General features: G+C 45.4%; 2 long non-coding RNA genes across 2 annotated transcripts; one reads left to right on the forward strand and one right to left on the reverse strand.

Annotated features, from left to right (window-relative positions):
- Positions 1-2,113: 2,113 nt before the first annotated feature.
- LOC139538745 (uncharacterized) lies at positions 2,114-4,172 on the reverse strand. The gene is made up of 3 exons (XR_011667795.1): positions 3,408-4,172; positions 3,027-3,100; positions 2,114-2,516 (listed from the first exon to the last, which is right to left on the reverse strand). It is a non-coding gene; the product is annotated as an uncharacterized lncRNA (long non-coding RNA).
- Positions 2,508-5,043, forward strand: LOC139538743 (uncharacterized). Its single transcript, XR_011667794.1, has 2 exons — positions 2,508-2,791; positions 4,197-5,043. It is a non-coding gene; the product is annotated as an uncharacterized lncRNA (long non-coding RNA).
- Positions 5,044-21,770: the final 16,727 nt, after the last annotated feature.

Consider the following 21,770-nt stretch of genomic DNA (forward strand, 5'->3'; position numbering starts at 1 on the left):
TCTGGGAGGTAGTGAAATAACAATACAGGTCCCTTTAATTGTAATGTGTACTTTAACTTTAAATCTGTTAATGAGGATCCATTACTGATATTTAGAACTGATTGGAAGTATTTTTTCAGTTGTCAAACTTAAAGCAGCATCAATGATTGCAAGTGTTTTGTCCATCGGGGTGATAATGTCCTATGTGTGACGCTGATAAAAAGAAAAATGCGTTCTTGGACAAAATGCTAAAATTGTTATGCATGAGGCAGGTGACATAAGCGCATTGCTTTTTTTTCTAGGTTAACAGAAATGACATTCTTACACAACTTAAAACTTCTCTAGGGTAGGGGGCAGCATTCAAAATTTTGGATGAAAAGCATGCCCAAATTAAACTGCCTGCTTCTCGGGCCCAGAAGATGTAATATGCATATAACTGGTAGATTTGGATAGAAAACACTCAAGTTTCCAAAACTGTTAAGATAGTGTCTGTGAGTATAACAGAACTGATTTGGCAGGTGAAAACCTGAATAAAATCCATTTGGGAAGTTTTTTTGTTTGTGGTTTTGTAGTTTTCTTTTCAATGCCATTACAGTATCCATTGACAGTATCAAATTGCAGTTCCTATGCCTTCCACTAGATGTCATCAGTCTTTAGAAATTGTTTCAGGCTTGTATTCTGATAAATGAGGAAGTAGGTCTGAATGAGTGGACCCTAAAGTGTCACAGAGCTTTTTCATGCGTGCGTGCCTTTCTTGTTTACCTTTCATATTGATGACGTTATTGTCCAGTTGAAATATTAGCGATTATTTAGGCTAAAAACAACCTGAGGATTGAATATAAACATCTTTTGACATGTTTCTATGAACTTTATGGATACAATTTTGATTTTTCTGTCTGCCTGTTTTGACTGCGTTTGAGCCTGTGGATTACTGAAGAAAACACGCGAACAAAACTGAGGTTTTTGGATATAAAGAGACTTTATCGAACAAAAGGAACATTTATTGAGTAAATGAATGTCTGCTGAGTGCAACCATATGAAGATCATCAAAGGTAAGGGATTAATTTTATCTCTATTTCTGACTTGTGTAACTCTTCTACTTGGCTGATTACTGTTTGTAATGATTTGTCTGCTGGTCTATGTTCTCAAATAATCGTAAGGTATGCTTTCGCCGTAAAGCATTTTTTAAATCTGACACCGTGGTTGGATTCACAAGAAGTTCATCTTTAAACCTATGTCAAATAGGTTTTGTTTTCTGAATTTTTATAATGAGTATTTCTGTATTTGAATATGGCGCCCAGCAGTTTCACTGGCTGTTGAAGAGGTGGGACGCTAACGTCTCACGTACCCAAGAGAGGTTTTAATGGCAAGACACTTGGTTCACATACAAGGACATGTTTTTCAATTGAAATGCAAGTGTTTGATTTCCTGGAATAATAGTTTCAGAAGTAACTAATGAATAAAAATATATATTTGAGAATCATGTGTCACACTAGAGGACAAGTTCAAGGGACTAAGCATTACATGGTTCATTAAATTCATTATCTTAAGATTTAATGTGGCCATATAACATTGAGTTGTTTAGATAGTTGCAATAAACTATGATTTTTCTTGATTTTTAGAATAAACTATTTGTTTTGGCGATATGGCAACTATCCACATGCTGTTAATGCTCTTAATCACAAGTAAATAACTTATTGGTTTCCTTAGAAATGGTGTTCTCAACAAGTCAGTGGTTTATTCACTTAATCAACAGTTATGGTAGTAAATGGCTTTAACTGTAGAGGGTGCTGACCCTCTACAACCTTTGATTATTTGAACCTGCTGGTCATCTATGAACATCTTGAAGAACCATCTGGCCTTAATTGCCATGTACTCTTATAATCTCCACCCGGCACAGCCAGAAGAGGACTGGCCACCCCTCAGAGCCTGGTTCTTCTCTAGGTTCCTGCCTTTCTATGGAGTTTTTCCTAGCCACTGTGCTTCTACATCTGCATTGCTTGCTGCTTGCTGTTTTAGGTGACATCTGTTTTGATGTAAAAAACACATTCTAAATACATTTGAACTTAAGTTGCTTAATTGGTTACTTTCTATAAAGGAACAGGGCGAGACCCAGATGCAGACGGTTCAAGTCTCTTATATTTATTAGTATCCAAGGGGGAGGCAAGAGAATGGTCATGGACAGGCAAAAGATCATAACAAGGTCAGAGTCCAGGAGGTACGGAGTGACCGGCAGGCTCGATCAGGCCAGGCAGTATGGTCAGGCCAGGCAGTATGGTCAGGCCAGGCAGTATCGTCAGGCCAGGCAGTATGGTCAGGCCAGGCAGTATGGTCAGGCCAGGCAGTATGGTCAGGGCAGGCAGTATGGTCAGGGCAGGCAGGTTCAGAGTCAAGTGTCAAAACCAGGAGGACTAGCCCAAAAAACAACAACTGCAAACCAGGATCAAGCAGGAGCCCAGCGTAACACGCTGGATGACTTGACCAAACTGGCACAGGCAAATAAATTCCCAGGGGATAATGGGGAAGATGGGTGACACCTGAAGAGGGTGGAGACAAGCACAAGGACAGGTGAAACAGATCAGGGTGTGACATTTTGAGTAATTTCAACTTTCACGATAATAGTTTCCGACTCATTCAGGTCTTTAGTTTAGGGGAGGGTAAGTTGGGCCACCCTTGTTTCTAGGAAAGAGTGTTCTATACATCCGTTGGTGTCTCTATAAGCTTCAAACAAAGTCCTAATCCTAGAATGAAAGTGCATCCTTGTAGCTGTGTGGGCTAATATTGTGAACATGTTTGAGCCAATGGCCATGAGGTAAGTTGAGTCAATGGTTGAGCCAATAAAAATATGAGCAAATGGGCAGGGCCTTTCCTATGTTAAGTTTCTTTTAAAATACAAACTGTTAGCCTGTGTTAAAAGATGCTTTCAATGATTAAAATACAAAGTGATTGTGCTGAATTGGGTTTGGGAAATAAAGATGGACATGGTTTTAAAAAGATAATGGTAATATTTAATTCAGTACAGAAATGTGTAGGTCGGCTTAACTTACCCTGTCCTGCGGCTGAACTGACCCCATACCCAGAGTAAGTTGTTGTGCCAAAATAGCAAGCTGTGTTTTCAAAACTGCAATGTTTACATGAATTCTGATTTATTTCCAGGGACACACAACAATATATGTAGATATCTTTGTTAGAGTACTATATTCCTCCCGAGGTCTATTTAAAATGTTGGAACCAATTAGGTCAATTACTTTGACGATTAACACCGCCATTCACAAAGATTTATTTGGAAGGGATGTAAATACAGCACAAATGTAGCTTTAATTTAATAAGAACGCTAAGGACACCACCCAGTGCTGTCACTATCACCCCCTATCTTTGATTAACACAGATATTAAACTATTTTCAGATTCTGTTGTCTCGTTACTTACCTAAATTGATACATCTGGACAAAAGCGGGTTTGTTCAAAAACTATTATCCTCAGATAACCTCTGTCATGTATTACTTATTGTATATGATTCATCAGAAACCAAAGTTTCTTAGGCAGTTCTATCTCTCAATGTAAAAAAAGCTTCTGATAGATTAGAATGGTCATAGCTTTGGTCAGTTTTTGAACATATGGGACCTTTGCTCCAATTTCATATGGTTAAAATACTATATGCCAATCCCTCAGCCATAGCAATAACAGGCAATACCTGCTCTGTTCTGTTCATTATAACAAGAAAGTAGCCAGCAAGGTGCTATTTTTGTCTTTGGGGCCCCTGCCCCAGGCAATTCGACAATCAAAAGAAATTACAGCAATATCTCAATTTTACTTCTCATGTCATCTCATTATATGCCGACGATGTCTTTATCTAGACAACGTATCTCAAGCCCTCCCAAAAGATTGTAAACAAATTCAGTTCCATCTTAAGTTATAAAATATTTCAAACAAAATCAGCCTTACTGCCTCAAGACCCCGATGCAGGACTCCATTTCTACTCTCTACAATCATTTCCATTTGAAATATTTGGGAATAGATATATTTACTTCCTTAGATAAAACCATTGCCAGAAACTTTAACAGAACGCCCAAATCAATTCAATTCGACCTCAGTGGATGGACTAATTTCCCAGTTACTTTAACCGGCAGAATATCTATCGTAAAAATGAATATATTGCCACAGCTGAATTTGTGTAGTTCAATGCTTCTCTTGTCTCCCCCCTCTGGCTCTGCAAAGGGGGAAGGACGTAGGAGGACTATCCGTGCCAGACTTGCAAAGGGGGAAGGACGTAGGAGGACTATCCGTGCCAGACTTGCAAAGGGGGAAGGACGTAGGAGGACTATCCGTGCCAGACTTGCAAAGGGGGAAGGACGTAGGAGGACTATCCGTGCCAAACTTGCAAAGGGGGAAGGACGTAGGAGGACTATCCGTGCCAAACTTGCAAAGGGGGAAGGACGTAGGAGGACTATCCGTGCCAAACTTGCAAAGGGGGAAGGACGTAGGAGGACTATCCGTGCCAAACTTGCAAAGGGGGAAGGACGTAGGAGGACTATCCGTGCCAAACTTTTAATTGTATTTCCAAGCACTAGCATTTCTTCCCATCCTAAATTGGTTTACAAATTATTCTTCCACCCCCTGGCTGAGTATGGAAAGAAATATGGTGTCTCCTACTGCCCTGGAAGATGTGGTCTTTACTGATATATTCCTTAAATAATATAAATGACACTTTGGTCCTATTATTGCTCACACAATTTCTGTTTGGGCACAAACTTGAAAAACAATGCATGCCCATACTCCAATATTTCACAATAACGCCTTGCGATCTGGAGGGCAGCCTTTTGCATACCCCAATGGTCCAAATGTGGAATCTGTACCCTTAGCGATATTATGGACAGTAATGGTTTGAGAACATTCCAAGATTTAAAAGACACATACTCAATACCAGGCAACTGCTTTTTTCTATATTTACAATTTAGGTCAGCTATCCCTGCCCACAGGGAAGGGGTGGGGTTTTCTCTGGTTGCCGGGAGGGGGAGGCTGGATTTATGTACTTTTGAAGATTTAAAAAAAATGCTAAACTTAACCCACTCTCCCCTAGTTTACCTATCTTGAATGGTAACTCCTGGGTTTAGGCTCACTAATTTGCTATGGGCACAAAAGCAGCCGCATTACATTCAGTTCTGTTGAATCTACATCATGCCATCTGGCCTTTAGTAGTTCAAGTCTGTCAGTTCATACCCTCCCCACAAAGACATGCTGGTGACCTTTATGCAGTTTCCCACTGTGCAGCAGCTTGAGGCCTCAGACCTTTCTCCCTCTCTCCTAGAGAATAGGCTTTTGTTTGGGTCGACAGGAAAAGGGGCCTGTACCCTGCCACTCCAAGCCATCAGCCTCTAGACTGAGAGAGGAAATGGATCCATGCAGTCAGATGTAGACTGAAGTCTGACATGTAGGAGCTAAAAGAATGCTTTCTACAGGCAAGATCTCACCAGGTTGCATGGTGCTTTGTTTACATCAGCACTACAAGCTATTGCATTGTGTTATGACACTTCTCTGCTTCTGTTCATTCCAGTTCAGGCTTTTTGCAGCTATCAAAATCATTTCAAACTGTTCAGTGATCCTGAATGTACCTTAGCGACCTGGTATCTGTGGCTGCTTGGTGTGTGATAAGACTCTCTGTTCGATGGTTCCCATGTGGTGTTTGGAGCCAGTGGGAGCACTCTCGTTTTGGCTGAACGCACCCCTTGCCACACGCCCTCTGAACGCACCCCTTGCCACACGCCCCTCTGTGGTTCACCACACGGCAGAGGCACACTGGGAACATGGTTAGAATGCTTGGAGTTCACTGGGACGGCTGTTACAGAATACAGGAAGCAAAACCGCACAGCTAAAGGGTCAAGGGGTAGTTGATGCGTTTTACAGTGTTTATGTGAGGGAGAGTATAGTTATGACGTAGGGCCAGGAGTTTTTCCTGAACTTATAATTGAGGTTTCTGACATCTAACATTCGCCAAGTCAAGAGCAGAAATAGTTGAAGGGTCAGGGTATGTTTGTATAGAGAAATCCTGGTCTCCAGTCCTGTGCCCATTCTGCTCTGGGTTGTGACTAGATGGAGTACAGCTATGATCAGAAGTGATTTTCGTAGCAGGTTAGGAGAGCATTTTAGCTAACCCTAACCTTAACTATTTTCCTAACCTCAACCGAATGCTCCTAACCTACTATGTTAGTTCTCCTAACCTGCTGCGTAAGTTCTCCTAACCTGCCACGAAAAAGTTCCCGTATACTACCTAGTCAAAACCCCTGCTCTGCTATTGTCCTCCTTGGTTCTCCCACACTTTAAGGAAGGCCATTCTCCACACAATCAATGGGAGGAAGTGGGCACTCTCTTCCCAGGCCCAGAGCCCGGCTGTCCGGAAGAGCAGATCTGGATCTCTCAGGGAGCCAAAATACGCACATCCATTGAGAAAAACCTTTCTGGCATAGTGTTTGAAGCTGGACGGACAGGTGTGAAACACACACACAAACCAACATATGTTTTTAAAGGTACTGGTTAAAAATATCCGATATAATCCAAGAGTAACTAAGACTTGCATAATGTAAGGGGAAAAGTAGGCACCATAACTGACTCAAATGACATTAGACCACTTACAATGAGCCAATTCACTGAATTAAATGGACATGACACTTTTAAGATCAGTTACTATATTATATTACCAGTTCGAAAGACTTTGAATAATATGACATTGAATTTTTACAACCCAAAGGCTGCCTAGGTATCAGGGGAGAGGTTTGAATGTCTGTTTATTAGATAATGCAGTGGTGAGCCATTGAAGTGTGCTGTGATTGATCTGTTTTCCTCTAGCCACGGGGTGTTTTGACGGGGCAGTAAACGAGTCTCTGTTTGAGTCAGACGTGACAGGGTTAACGATGGGTCAGTCACTAAAAACGATGACCCACAGCAGGGTACGAGGAGAGAGACAGAGGGTGAGAGAAATGGAGAAAAATAGAGTGAGGGAGAGAGATTCCACTGTGCACAGACGTCAATTCAACATCTATTCCACGTTGGTTCAAGGTAATTTCATTGAAATGACGTGGAAACAGCGTTGATTCAACCAGCGTGTGCCCAGTGGGATGAGGTAGAAAGGGAGAGAGGGGGAGAGTTTGGGAAAAGGAGAAAGTTTGGGAGGAGGGGTATAGAAAAAGTGAGGGAGAGAAAGTGAGAGATAGTGAGAAATGGAGGAGAAGAGGTGTAGACTGAAGGAGATTTATATGACCCATGTGTTATCCTTTCACGCTGTCAGAACACACATTAAAAAACAATCAATTACCTCCTGAGAATGAAAACGGGGGTCCAACGTGTGTGTGCGTGCCTGCAATGTGTGTACAGTGTGTTAGGGGAGAGTGAGACAGGGTTCAGAACAGAGCAGCTGGATTGAGATTGACAGGCAGGAAAAGTGTGTAATCAACCACCAATGTCTACCTGCCCTCCTGCCACAACCCCCCCCCCCCTTCCCCCTCCACACAGGAGAGGGGTACAGCATGAATATCCCCTCCCCCTCCACACACCTCAAAACTAACAGTATGTCCTTTGTATGGTACCTTGTCATTATGGAACCAAGGAATTCAGTCAGTCTGAGTCCAATCCCCCTCCTGATGGACCAATCATAGCTCCCAACTTCACTTCCTCCATTAGTCTACATAGCAGTGTACTCCCTCCTAAAGCACTTATAGACTTAACTACGTTTTGACTTCCACCCTTAGTCTTTGTTAGAGAGCAATTCTAACACAGCGCCTTTTGATCGAAGCGCAGCATGTTGAGAGCTAAACCTACATACAGACAGAGAGGACACACAGTATGCCTCTCATCAGTTGTGGAAGGGACTGTACTGTAGGTTAATTACATGCTGTAGTCATTAGCTATGTCCCACCTCTGACCCACACTCTACTGTGGTGAATGGAGACACACGCCTCCCGCCAGCCCTAGACACATTTTAGTCTGCCAGATTTACTGGCATCTGCTCTAAGAGAGACGGTTCTATCGACTTATTTTCCTCCTGTCGCACATTGAGTGTGTGTTAGCCCCAGAGAACAGTCAGAAAGATCCTGTAAGGCGGTGGGCAAATACACACATTATGACCTCAGCTCTTAAGGTGAATGTTGCATTTAACTCAGTCAGCCATCAGGAATTCTCAACCACCAGCTGGAGAGGAACACGGCAACAAATAAGCTGTGTTGAATCACTAAAGTGCTCTATTTGAAATGGTTTGAATTGAGGAAACATAACCCTAAGGGAGAAAATATCACAACAAACAAACACCAGCTCCTTCCTTCCTCTCTTTCCTCCACTTACTGGACTCCACGTCTTTCATCCTTTTATTTTTCCTCTACTTCTGCTTCCACTGTGAAAATATCCTCTCTCTGTAGTAGGAGTGTACAGGAAGCCATTTTCACTGAAAACAGTGGGACTTCCTACACACCTTCTGGTCATTACAGTGTGTTTAAGGTTAAATGGCCCAGGATTCCTTAGGGAATGAACTGTATTTTATCCTCTAAGGACTCAAACAATCTCAGGACAGACCCCAGACAGATCCTTTATACCATGGATTAAGATCGATACAGCTCAGAGCACACTCACATGGTGAGGCCTCCATCCCGGCTCTAATAAATGCCTCCACATCAGCCTGCATGGTCCTCCATTCCGGCTCTGATGAATAGAGTGCCAGGCACTAACAGGCTGACATGAGACAGTGACGGGCTGTTTCATATTTAATGGTAGAGTGTGAGTGCGACTGGGAGGCTCAGAGCAGCCTTGGTGGTTAGGGGTGTCAGAGCATGTTTGGAGTGACAGGGTTAAGACTGGAGTCAGCCATTAGAATCCTCTCTAAAGCCCCTCCTATGCTGTAATGAGAAGCAGATCTCGTCAGCCCCCTACCACACTACCTACAGCAGAGTCTGGGGACTGATGGGAGAAACAGGCACAACTGCACACTCTCTCTCTCCCTCTATGTCTCTGTCACTCTCTCGCTTTCTCTGTCTCTGTGCCTGTCTCTCTCTCCCTCTGTCTCTGTCACTCTCTCTCCCGCCCTCTATGTCCCTGTCACTCTCGCTTTCTCTGTCTCTGTGCCTGTCTCTCTCCCTCTGTCTGTCACTCAATTCAATTCAATTCAATTCAATTCAAGGGGCTTTATTGGCAGGGGAAACATGTGTTAACATTGCCAAAGCAAGTGAGCAAGTGAGCAAGCACTCTCTCTCCCGCCCTCTCTCCCTCTATGTCCCTGTCACTCTCTCGCTTTCTCTGTCTCTGTGCCTGTCTCTCTGTCTCTCTCTCTCTCTCTCTCTCTCTGTGCCTCTCTCTCTCTCTCTCTGTCTCTCTCTCTCTCTGTCTCTCTCTCTCTGTGCCTGTCTCTCTCTGTCTCTCTCTGTCTCTCTCTCTCTGTGTCTGTCTGTCTCTCTCTCTCTCTCTCTCTCTCTCTCTCTCTCTCTCGCTCTCTCTCGCTCTCTCTCTCTCTCTGTGCCTGTCTCTCTCTCTCTCTCTCTCTGTCTCTCTCTCTTACATATGTAGCTTTGCTGATGCATATCACCACATAGTATAAAACTACAAAACACGACATCATCCGTCATATCCCTTGTCTGTGAGTAATGGGTGCACACAGTGATATTACTGTATTTACAATGTAACATAAGTTAAGCACTTGGTCATAAACAAGCCCTGAGGGAGGAATGGAGAGAACAGAGAGCGGGAGGATGGATGAATGGGAGTGTTAGCACTCCTATCCCTCAGCTAGGAGCTCTAGGCGCACAAGGCTCAACTCCAGATGGCGGTTGGGTTGCCACATCCTGGCCGTAATCGCCCCGTAGCGCTGTGTTCACCCTTGTGGACCATCGGAGGGTAAAACCACGAATGGGAACCACCTGGGATGGAGAGAAATAGCCAGAGGTAACTTTCCATCACGTGATTTTACCCTGGCAACTCAAATCCTTTGTACTCTATCATTGGAGTAAGGGCCCAGCTAGCACATACCAATATGAAACCCAAAACATACGTTCCCACAACTTCCAAGAAACCAAATGTGCTAGCTGGGGGACTAAATACTTCTGAATACTGTATTATAGTGCAGGTTTTATGTCCCAGCTGTATGATCCATCCGCATAGCTGGGTGTATACATTTCTTTATGTCATTTATTCTATCAAGCAGTTTGAGTCATTCTTTGTATCCTATTAAGCTGAGTATTGGCTCCCCATGTATGTTTATGTCTGCTGTTGCTAAACTCTGTTTTTTCAGTTTGAATAAGGAATGTAGTCGATTCAGATCTCAAAGATTGGATGGTCTTTTTGTTGACAGTATAGACAGTCTGTTTAGATGCCTGTGTAGATGTTCATAACTCACCAGTGGCTGGTTAGTTTACCCAGGCAATGTAACACAACGTTGAGCCCTCTAGGCTGTGGTGACAAGGTACCTGTGGCTGTGAGCAAGGCTTATTTTGTTTCCCTCATCTCTGTCAAGAGGTGTTTAAAAAGACTGCACATTCCAGCAGAGTCCTGAGGTGGTTCATTTTTCATTCACTGTTTGACAGCACAAAAGACCCAAAAGTCAGCCACCTTATCTGTGAACTCTCTGTCTGCAGCGTATAAAACCGGCATTCTCCGGGGCAGACGTCAGGAACGCCGGGATAGGATTACGGGATTAGTGCTGTTAGCATATAGGGAACGGTTTTGGAGCGTACACCCTGTCTTGTCCTCTGTTGAGAGAGTCTGCCTGTCAGTGCTCACTCACTGATCCGTAGTGGACACACTCTGAGCCCTCAGGGAACACCTGTTCAGAGTTATTACCTATTATCTACATGGACCTAATGGGCTATATATCATATGGAGTTACAGAGCATAAAGGTGTGTGTGGTTGAGTGCGTGCCTGCACGCGTGTGAGTGTGCGTGTGTGTGGTAGGCACAGCCTGGGGTGTATTCATTACGCCGGTTCTGTTGCAAAACGTTTCATCTGTTTCAAAACGGTTTACAACAGACAACATTTTTTTTGCGACAGAATCGGTGTAATGAATACACCCCGGGTGAATCCTCATTCATAGGGGTCATATTCAGATGAATGAAGCTCGAGGCAGAATCCGCTTTCTCCAGTTATTTCACTGGGATGGTAGACTGATAGATATCCCTAGAGGGGTCCCTAGGCTGGATGAGATGTCTTTAGGACAGCAGTACATAGGGGCTGTGAGTGACTGAACAAGTAAACATAGTTGACAGACTGATGGAGAACGAGAACGAGAGACAGCGACTACTTAGACATTTCGAGCGATAGGTAAACTGAAAAGAGGTAAGTATTAAGCAGTTCACACCTGTATACATCTACAACAAAGCATCTGGGTAAATGCTGGCCTTTCCGGCATGTTTGACATTTAGTCAGTTATCAGGTTTCAGCTGCGGTCCATTCAAGGTTGCTGTGAGGGACACTCAGAGTGTGGAATGTCTTTGACCGTGCTACCTGGTAGGAACACTCTCTGCCAAACACACACACCTGCATGAGCCTGACCCAGAACACAGAATAAAATTAATATCCTCCTACACACGCTAAACAACAACATCAACACACTGTTACATTTTATTATGAAACACACACAACAACATAACACCTACAGAAATCGAATTTCTAGGATAGCACCTCCCATCTTTTCAACACACAAAAACATGGAATTATGTTGTCTCTCATCTCAAGGACGAAAGAGAATGAGTGAAGTTGGAGAGGGAGAGAAGATGTGGAGAATGGGGAGGTAGAGAGGGGGTGAGGCTTTTTGTGGTGAGGTAGTTGCATAGTGAGGGTGGAGACAGGGTGAGGAGTATGGGGTTTAGGAAGGGGAAAGAGAGGGTCAGTGTGAATAATATACTTGGGGTTGGAGAGGGACCTTCTGAATGGAGATTTTCACTAAAATAGAGTACCTCTCTCTCAGCCCTCCTATTGGGTACAGGGTAAGAGGACAATGCCACACTGAAGAGGACTTAATATGAAGGGTTCTTCACTTTTTCTCTTTCTCTTTCTGCCTCTTTTTCTGGTTTCTGTCTTGTGGTCTATCCTCCATCTCTCCCTATCTCTAAATCTTTGTTTTCATTTTGTGTGAGGCCAGTCCATGATGACCCTGAGCAGTGCAACATGAGGACTGTTTACAGTGACCACCCTGTTCACTGTTGAACATAACTAAACTACGAGACCACAGATCAGAACAGCTCCTATTTAAACAGTATATAAGTAAACCCAAACAGAAAGAATGTCTTATAAGCCAGTTGAGAAATAAACAAACAGTTACCTGGACTCAGACTGAGACACCACGCTCTATTTCTCTTTGTCTCTGTCTCCTATTCTTTCTCTGTCTCTGATTGTCTCTCTCGCACACGCACACGCACACACTCAGTTATTATTACAGAAAAAGCAGCTTTGGTTTCCCAGGATACATCATTAAATACGTATTACAGTAATCTAGCCCCCCCACAGGACTCATAACAGTCACCTTCTGTACTAAATTAAAGACTGGTAAATAAACCTTACAGGAACAGGTCTACAACTGTACATGCTGTGTTCAACCTTTAACCAATAATCACTGACAAATTAGTATGGCTTTTGTCTTCTAAAGGAGAAAAGGAACTCTCTGTGTCCCTGATTGCTGTTTGGGTATGGTAGGCCTACCCTTCTAATATCAGAGGCCGGTTTAGTCCATTAGACTTTAGGTATTAATACACCTGTTGCTTGGAATGTTTTGAATACACAGTACTGTGGGAATTGTTATTTTACCTCTGCAGCTGCACGCACAGACACGGATGCGCACACACACACACACACACATACACGCACACACACACACACACAGACATGTGCAGATACACACACACACAAACACACACACATCCAGCCTGGCAGCCGGGGTCTCAGAGGAACCACTTCGTCGGCCGGTCGCTCTCTCTCTGTCTCTCTCTCTCTCTGTCTGTCTCTCTCTCTCTCTCTGTATGAGGGTTACTGTAGAACAGAACAGAGGTTGGCAGCGGTTTAAGGACCACGGATGCTTATCTAATACACTTCCTATATCCCCCCCCCCCCCCCCCCCCCTGATGCTCCTGATACCGAGGACAATGGATATGCGTGAGTACTGGGGACTCCCTTTCAACCCGCACAGAAACAATACTACTGCATCCACTCTATTGGTCCTTTATGAGGTCAGAGTACTCCCTGATTAGAGATCAGTGGCCATGTGACGTAATAGTCATATTTCAGAGGAGAGATCATTGAATAGAGGGCGTATTATCATAATGAATGTTGTTGTTGTAGCTTTTACTATTTATTGGTATCATTAGTCTAATCATGTACTGAGAGTAACTGCAATCTGTGACTAATTGTATCGTTATGAGAGCGTGTGTTAAATATCTAGGTCTGCTTGGTTTATGGATAGTTTATTGATGATGTGGTCAATGTGGAAGGTAGTATTCCTTTGTACTTTGTTTCATAGACTTATATAATACGCTTTGTTTACAGACATCTATCTTCTCAGCCTGTTTGGAAAATCATGACAGAAGTTCATATTTGATCAGATGGTCAATATATATATACAGTGGGGAGAACAAGTATTTGATACACTGCCGATTTTGAAGGTTTTCCTACTTACAAAGCATGTAGAGGTCTGTAATTTTTATCATAGGTACACTTCAACTGTGAGAGACGGAATCTAAAACAAAAATCCAAAAAATCACATTGTATGATTTTTAAGTAATTAATTTGCATTTTATTGCATGACATAAGTATTTGATCACCTACCAACCAGTAAGAATTCCGGCTCTCACAGACCTGTTAGTTTTTCTTTAAGAAGCCCTCCTGTTCTCCACTCATTACCTGTATTAACTGCACCTGTTTGAACTTGTTACCTGTATAAAAGACACCTGTACACACACTCAATCAAACAGACTCCAATCTCTCCACAATGGCCAAGACCAGAGAGCTGTGTAAGGACATCAGGGATAAAATTGTAGACCTGCACAAGGCTGGGATGGGCTACAGGACAATAGGCAAGCAGCTTGGTGAGAAGGCAACAACTGTTGGCGCAATTATTAGAAAATGGAAGAAGTTGAAGATGACGGTCAACCACCCTCGGTCTGGGGCTCCATGCAAGATCTCACCTCGTGGGGCATCAATGATCATGAGAAAGGTGAGGGATCAGCCCATAACTACACGGCAGGACCTGGTCAATGACCTGAAGAGAGCTGGGACCACAGTCTCAAAGAAAACCATTAGTAACACACTACACCGTCATGGATTGAAATCCTGCAGCGCATGCAAGGTCCCCCTGCTCAAGCCAGCGCATTTCCAGGCCCGTCTGAAGTTTGCCAATGACCATCTGGATGATCCAGAGGAGGAATGGGAAAAGGTCATGTGGTCTGATGAGACAAAAATAGAGCTTTTTGGTCTAAACTCCACTCGCCGTGTTTGGAGGAAGAAGAAGGTTGAGTACAACCCCAAGAACACCCTCCCAACCGTGAAGCATGGAGGTGGAAACATCATTCTTTGGGGATGCTTTTCTGCAAAGGGGACAGGACGACTGCACCATATTGAGGGGAGGATGGATGGGGCCATGTATCGCGAGATCTTGGCCAAAAACCTCCTTCCCTCAGTAAGAGCATTGAAGATGGGTCGTGGCTGGATCTTCCAGCATGACAACGACCCGAAACACACAGCCAGGGCAACTAAGGAGTGGCTCCGTAAGAAGCATCTCAAGGTCCTGGAGTGGCCTAGCCAGTCTCCAGACCTGAACCCAATAGAAAATCTTTGGAGGGAGCTGAAAGTCCGTATTGCCCAGCGACAGCCCCGAAACCTGAAGGATCTGGAGAAGGTCTGTATGGAGGAGTGGGCCAAAATCCCTGCTGCAGTGTGTGCAAACCTGGTCAATAACTACAGGAAACGTATGATCTTTGTAATTGCAAACAAAGGTTTCTGTACCAAATATTAAGTTCTGCTTTTCTGATGTATCAAATACTTATGTCATGCAATAAAATGCAAATTAATTACTTAAAAATCATACAATGTGATTTTCTGGATTTTTGTTTTAGATTCCGTCTCTCACAGTTGAAGTGTACCTATGATAAAAATTACAGACCTCTACATGCTTTGTAAGTTGGAAAACCTGCAAAATCGGCAGTGTATCAAATACTTGTTCTCCCCACTGTATATATATATCCGACAGTCTTATTTGTCTAATGAACGATGGCATCATTTCAAGACAGAGTTCCCTTCACAGTCAATGCCTCAAACTGGGCTATTACAATGGACTGGGGCCTAAATGCTTTGTGATTGGTTGTTTAGACAGATAGCGCAGCTGTATGGGGGACAGAGGAGCAGGTGAGCACTCAGTCAACACACATTCGGCTCCCACAATGCTTTGTGCCGGTTCCAAGAGGATATGCTGGTGCTCAGAATGAGACTGAATGCTGGGGAACAACAATATAAATTACAACAAAAAAAGAACACTGCACCTGACTTTATAAATACTGTATTATTTATACTGAACAAAAATATAAATGCAACATGCAACAATTTCAAAGATTTTACTGAGTTACAGTTCATATAAGGAAATCAGTCAATTTAAATAAATTCATTAGGCACTAATCTATGAATTTCACATGACTGGGAATGCAGATATGCATCTGTTGGTCACCGATACTTTAAAAGAAAAGGTATGGGCGTGGATCAGAAAACCAGTCAGTATCTGGTGTGACCACCAATTGTCTCATGCAGCGCGACACGTCTCTCTCGCATAGACTTGATCAGGTTGTTGATTGTGGCCTGTAGAATGTTGTCCCACTCCTCTTCAATGGCTGTGCGAAGTTGCTGGATATTGGCGGGAACTGGCACACACTGTCATACATGTCAATCCAGAGCATCCCAAACATGCTCAATGGGTGACATGTCTGGTGAGTATGCAGACCATGGAAGAACTGGGACATTTTCATCTTCCAGGAATTGTGTACAGATCCTTGCGACATGGTGCCGTGGATTATCATGCTGAAACATGAGGTGATGGCGGTGGATGAATGGCACGACAATGGACCTCAGGATCTCGTCACGTTATGTCTGCGCTTTCAAATTGCCATCAATAAAAGGCAATTGTGTTCGTTGTCCGTAGCTTATGCCTGCCCATACCATAACCCCACCGCCACCATGGGGCACTCTGTTCACATTGTTAACATCAGCAAACCGCTCGCCCACACAATGTCATACATGTGGTCTGTAGTCATGAGGCCGGTTGGACGTACTGCAAAATTGGAGTCATTAAAACTCGTTTTTCAACCACTCCACAAATTTCTTGTTAACAAACTATAGTTTTGGAAAGTTGGTTTTGACATCTACTTTGTGCATGACACAAGTAACATTTCCAACAATTGTTTACAGACAGATTATTTCACTTATAATTCACTGTATCACAATTCCAGTGGGTCAGAAGGTTACATACATTAAGTTGACTGTGCCTTTAAACAGCTTGGAAAAATCCAGAACATTATGTAATGGCTTTAGAATCTTCTGATAGGCTAATTGACATAGTTTGAGTCAATCGGAGGTGTACCTGTGGATGTATTTCAAGGCCTACCTTCAAACTCAGTGCCTCTTTGCTTGCAAAAGAAATCTGTCATGTTTTGTCTTTGATCATGTCTTGTCCCTGTGCTTCCCTCTGCTGGTCTTATTAGGTTCTTTCCCTCTTTCTCTCTCTCTCTCTCCTCCTCCCTCTCTCCCTCTCCCGCTCTCTCTCTCTATCGTTCCGTTCCTGCTCCCAGCTGTTTCTCATTCTCCTAACGACCTCATTTACTCTTTCACACCTGTCCCCTATTTTGCCCTCTGATTAGAGTCCCTATTTCTCCCTCTGTTTTCCGCTTCTGTCCTTGTCGGATTCTTGTTTGATGTTTGCTGTTCCTGTGTCCTTGTTCCGCCCTGTCGTGTTCTTTGCCTTCTTCAGATGCTGCGTGTGAGCAGGTGTCTATGTCAGCTACGGCCAGTGCCTTCCTGAAGCGACCTGCAGTCTGTGGTCGCGTCTCCAGTCGTTCCTCTCTATTGACGAGAGGATTTCAGTTTCCTGTTTTGGATTGACCATTGATAATATCCAGGAGAATCATTATTTGTTTAATACTGGAATAAAGACTCTGTTACTATTACGTCGCTTTTGGGTCCTCATTCACCAGCATAACAGAAGAATCCGACCAAGATGGACCCAGCGACTATGGATTCTCTCAACACTGCCGTCGAGTTCCAGGGAGCAATGCTCGGCAGACACGAGCAGGAATTGTTTGCTGCTCGTCATGCCGTTGAGACCCTGGCCGCTCAGGTCTCCGATCTCTCTGGACAGTTTCAGAGTCTTCGTCTCGTGCCACCAGCTACTTCCTGGTCTTCCGAGTCTCCGGAACCTAGGGTTAATAACCCACCATGTTACTCTGGGCAGCCCACTGAGTGTCGCTCTTTTCTCACCCAGTGTGATATTGTGTTCTCTCTCCAGCCCAACACGTACTCTAGTGAGAGAGCTCGGATCGCTTACGTCATATCACTCCTTACTGGTCGGGCTCGGGAGTGGGGCACAGCTATCTGGGAGGCAAGGGCTGAGTGTTCTAACGATTATCAGAACTTTAAAGAGGAGATGATACGGGTTTTTGATCGTTCAGTTTTTGGGAAGGAGGCTTCCAGGGCCCTGGCTTCCCTAGGTCAAGGTGATCGATCCATAACGGATTACTCTATAGAGTTTCGCACTCTTGCTGCATCCAGTGACTGGAACGAGCCGGCGTTGCTCGCTCGTTTTCTGGAGGGACTCCACGCTGAGGTTAAGGATGAGATTCTCTCCCGGGAGGTTCCTTCCAGCGTGGACTCTTTGATTGCACTCGCCATCCGCATAGAACGACGGGTAGATCTTCGTCACCGAGCTCGTGGAAGAGAGCTCACGTTAACGGTGTTTCCCCTCTCCGCATCTCAACCATCTCCTCCCACCGGCTCAGAGACTGAGCCCATGCAGCTGGGAGGTATTCGCATCTCGACTAAGGAGAGGGAACGGAGAATCACCAACCGCCTTTGCCTCTATTGCGGTTCTGCTGGACATTTTGTCATGTCATGTCCAGTAAAAGCCAGAGCTCATCAGTAAGCGGAGGGCTACTGGTGAGCGCTACTACTCAGGTCTCTCCATCAAGATCCTGTACTACCTTGTCGGTCCATCTACGCTGGACCGGTTCGGCTGCTTCCTGCAGTGCCTTGATAGACTCTGGGGCTGAGGGTTGTTTTATGGACGAAGCATGGGCTCGGAAACATGACATTCCTCTCAGACAGTTAGGGAAGCCCACGCCCATGTTCGCCTTAGATGGTAGTCTTCTCCCCAGTATCAGATGTGAGACACTACCTTTAACCCTCACAGTATCTGGTAACCACAGTGAGACCATTTCCTTTTTGATTTTTCGTTCACCTTTTACACCTGTTGTTTTGGGTCATCCCTGGCTAGTATGTCATAATCCTTCTATTAATTGGTCTAGTAATTCTATCCTATCCTGGAACGTTTCTTGTCATGTGAAGTGTTTAATGTCTGCTATCCCTCCTGTGTCTTCTGTCCCCTCTACTCAGGAGGAACCTGGTGATTTGACAGGAGTGCCGGAGGAATATCATGATCTGCGCACGGTCTTCAGTCGGTCCAGAGCCAGCTCCCTTCCTCCTCACCGGTCGTATGATTGTTGTATTGATCTCCTTCCGGGGACCACTCCCCCTCGGGGTAGACTATACTCTCTGTCGGCTCCCGAACGTAAGGCTCTCGAGGATTATCTGTCTGTTTCTCTCGACGCCGGTACCGTGGTGCCTTCTTCCTCTCCCGCCGGAGCGGGATTTTTCTTTGTTAAGAAGAAGGACGGTACTCTGCGCCCCTGCGTGGATTATCGAGGGCTGAATGACATAACGGTTAAGAATCGTTATCCGCTTCCCCTTATGTCGTCAGCCTTCGAGATTTTGCAGGGAGCCAGGTGCTTTACTAAGTTGGACCTTCGTAACGCTTACCATCTCGTACGCATCAGAGAGGGGGACGAGTGGAAAACGGCGTTTAACACTCCGTTAGGGCATTTTGAATACCGGGTTCTGCCGTTCGGTCTCGCTAATGCTCCAGCTGTCTTTCAGGCATTAGTTAATGATGTACTGAGAGACATGCTGAACATTTTTGTTTTCGTTTACCTTGACGATATCCTGATTTTTTCACCGTCACTCGAGATTCATGTTCAGCACGTTCGACGTGTACTCCAGCGCCTTTTAGAGAATTGTCTCTACGTGAAGGCTGAGAAGTGCGCCTTTCATGTCTCCTCTGTCACATTTCTCGGTTCTGTTATTTCCGCTGAAGGCATTCAGATGGATCCCGCTAAGGTCCAGGCTGTCAGCGATTGGCCCGTCCCTAAGTCACGTGTCGAGTTGCAGCGCTTTCTCGGTTTCGCTAATTTCTATCGGCGTTTCATTCGTAATTTCGGTCAAGTGGCTGCCCCTCTCACAGCTCTGACTTCTGTCAAGACTTGCTTTAAGTGGTCCGGTTCCGCCCAGGGAGCTTTTGATCTCCTCAAGAAGCGTTTTACATCCGCCCCTATCCTTGTTACTCCTGACGTCACTAAACAATTCATTGTCGAGGTTGACGCTTCAGAGGTGGGCGTGGGAGCCATTCTGTCTCAGCGCTTCCACTCTGACGATAAGGTCCATCCTTGCGCTTACTTTTCTCATCGCCTGTCGCCATCGGAGCGCAACTATGATGTGGGTAACCGCGAACTGCTCGCTATCCGCTTAGCCATAGGCGAATGGCGACAGTGGTTGGAGGGGGCGACCGTCCCTTTTGTCGTTTGGACTGACCATAAGAACCTTGAGTACATCCGTTCGGCCAAACGACTTAATGCACGTCAAGCTCGTTGGGCGTTGTTTTTCGCTCGTTTCGAGTTCGTGATTTCCTATCGCCCGGGAAATAAGAACACCAAGCCTGATGCCTTATCCCGTCTCTTTAGTTCTTCTGTGGCTTCTACCGACCCCGAGGGGATTCTCCCTGAAGGGCGTGTTGTCGGGTTGACTGTCTGGGGAATTGAGAGACAGGTAAAGCAAGCACTCACTCACACTGCGTCGCCGCGCGCTTGTCCTAGTAACCTTCTGTTCGTTCCTGTCTCTACTCGTCTGGCTGTTCTTCAGTGGGCTCACTCTGCCAAGTTAGCTGGCCACCCCGGCGTTCGGGGTACGCTTGCTTCTATTCGCCAGCGGTTTTGGTGGCCTACTCAGGAGCGGGACACGCGTCGTTTCGTGGCTGCTTGTTCGGACTGCGCGCAGACTAAGTCAGGTAACTCTCCTCCTGCCGGTCGTCTCAGACCGCTTCCCATTCCTTCTCGACCATGGTCTCACATCGCCTTAGACTTTATTACCGGTCTGCCTTCGTCTGCGGGGAAGACTGTGATTCTTACGGTTATCGATAGGTTCTCTAAGGCGGCACATTTCATTCCCCTCGCTAAGCTTCCTTCCGCTAAGGAGACGGCACAAATCATCATTGAGAATGTGTTCAGAATTCATGGCCTCCCGTTAGACGCCGTTTCAGACAGAGGTCCGCAATTCACGTCACAGTTTTGGAGGGAGTTCTGTCGTTTGATTGGTGCTTCCGTCAGTCTCTCTTCCGGGTTTCATCCCCAGTCTAACGGTCAAGCAGAAAGGGCCAATCAGTCGATTGGTCGCATATTACGCAGCCTTTCGTTTCGAAACCCTGCGTCTTGGGCAGAACAGCTCCCCTGGGCTGAGTACGCTCACAACTCGCTTCCTTCGTCTGCTACCGGTCTATCTCCGTTTCAGAGTAGTCTTGGGTACCAGCCTCCTCTGTTCTCGTCCCAGCTCGCCGAGTCCAGCGTTCCCTCCGCTCAGGCTTTTGTCCAACGTTGTGAGCGCACCTGGAGGAGGGTCAGGTCTGCACTTTGCCGTTACAGGGCGCAGACTGTGAGAGCCGCCAATAAACGTAGGATTAAGAGTCCTAGGTATTGTCGCGGTCAGAGAGTGTGGCTTTCCACTCGTAACCTTCCCCTTACGACAGCTTCTCGCAAGTTGACTCCGCGGTTCATTGGTCCGTTCCGTGTCTCTCAGGTCGTCAATCCTGTCGCTGTGCGACTGCTTCTTCCGCAACATCTTCGTCGCGTCCACCCTGTCTTCCATGTCTCTTGTGTCAAGCCTTTTCTTCGCGCCCCCGTTCGTCTTCCCTCCCCCCCCCCCGTCCTTGTCGAGGGCGCTCCTATTTACAAGGTACGGAAGATCATGGACATGCGTTCTCGGGGACGTGGTCACCAGTACTTAGTGGATTGGGAGGGTTACGGTCCTGAGGAGAGGAGTTGGGTTCCATCTCGGGACGTGCTGGACCGTTCGTTGATTGATGATTTCCTTCGTTGCCGCCAGGGTTCCTCCTCGAGTGCGCCAGGAGGCGCTCGGTGAGTGGGGGGGTACTGTCATGTTTTGTCTTTGATCATGTCTTGTCCCTGTGCTTCCCTCTGCTGGTCTTATTAGGTTCTTTCCCTCTTTCTCTCTCTCTCTCTCCTCCTCCCTCTCTCCCTCTCCCGCTCTCTCTCTCTATCGTTCCGTTCCTGCTCCCAGCTGTTTCTCATTCTCCTAACGACCTCATTTACTCTTTCACACCTGTCCCCTATTTTGCCCTCTGATTAGAGTCCCTATTTCTCCCTCTGTTTTCCGCTTCTGTCCTTGTCGGATTCTTGTTTGATGTTTGCTGTTCCTGTGTCCTTGTTCCGCCCTGTCGTGTTCTTTGCCTTCTT

This window comes from Salvelinus alpinus, chromosome 14 (assembly GCF_045679555.1).
Source record: "Salvelinus alpinus chromosome 14, SLU_Salpinus.1, whole genome shotgun sequence".
Lineage (NCBI taxonomy): Eukaryota > Metazoa > Chordata > Actinopteri > Salmoniformes > Salmonidae > Salvelinus > Salvelinus alpinus.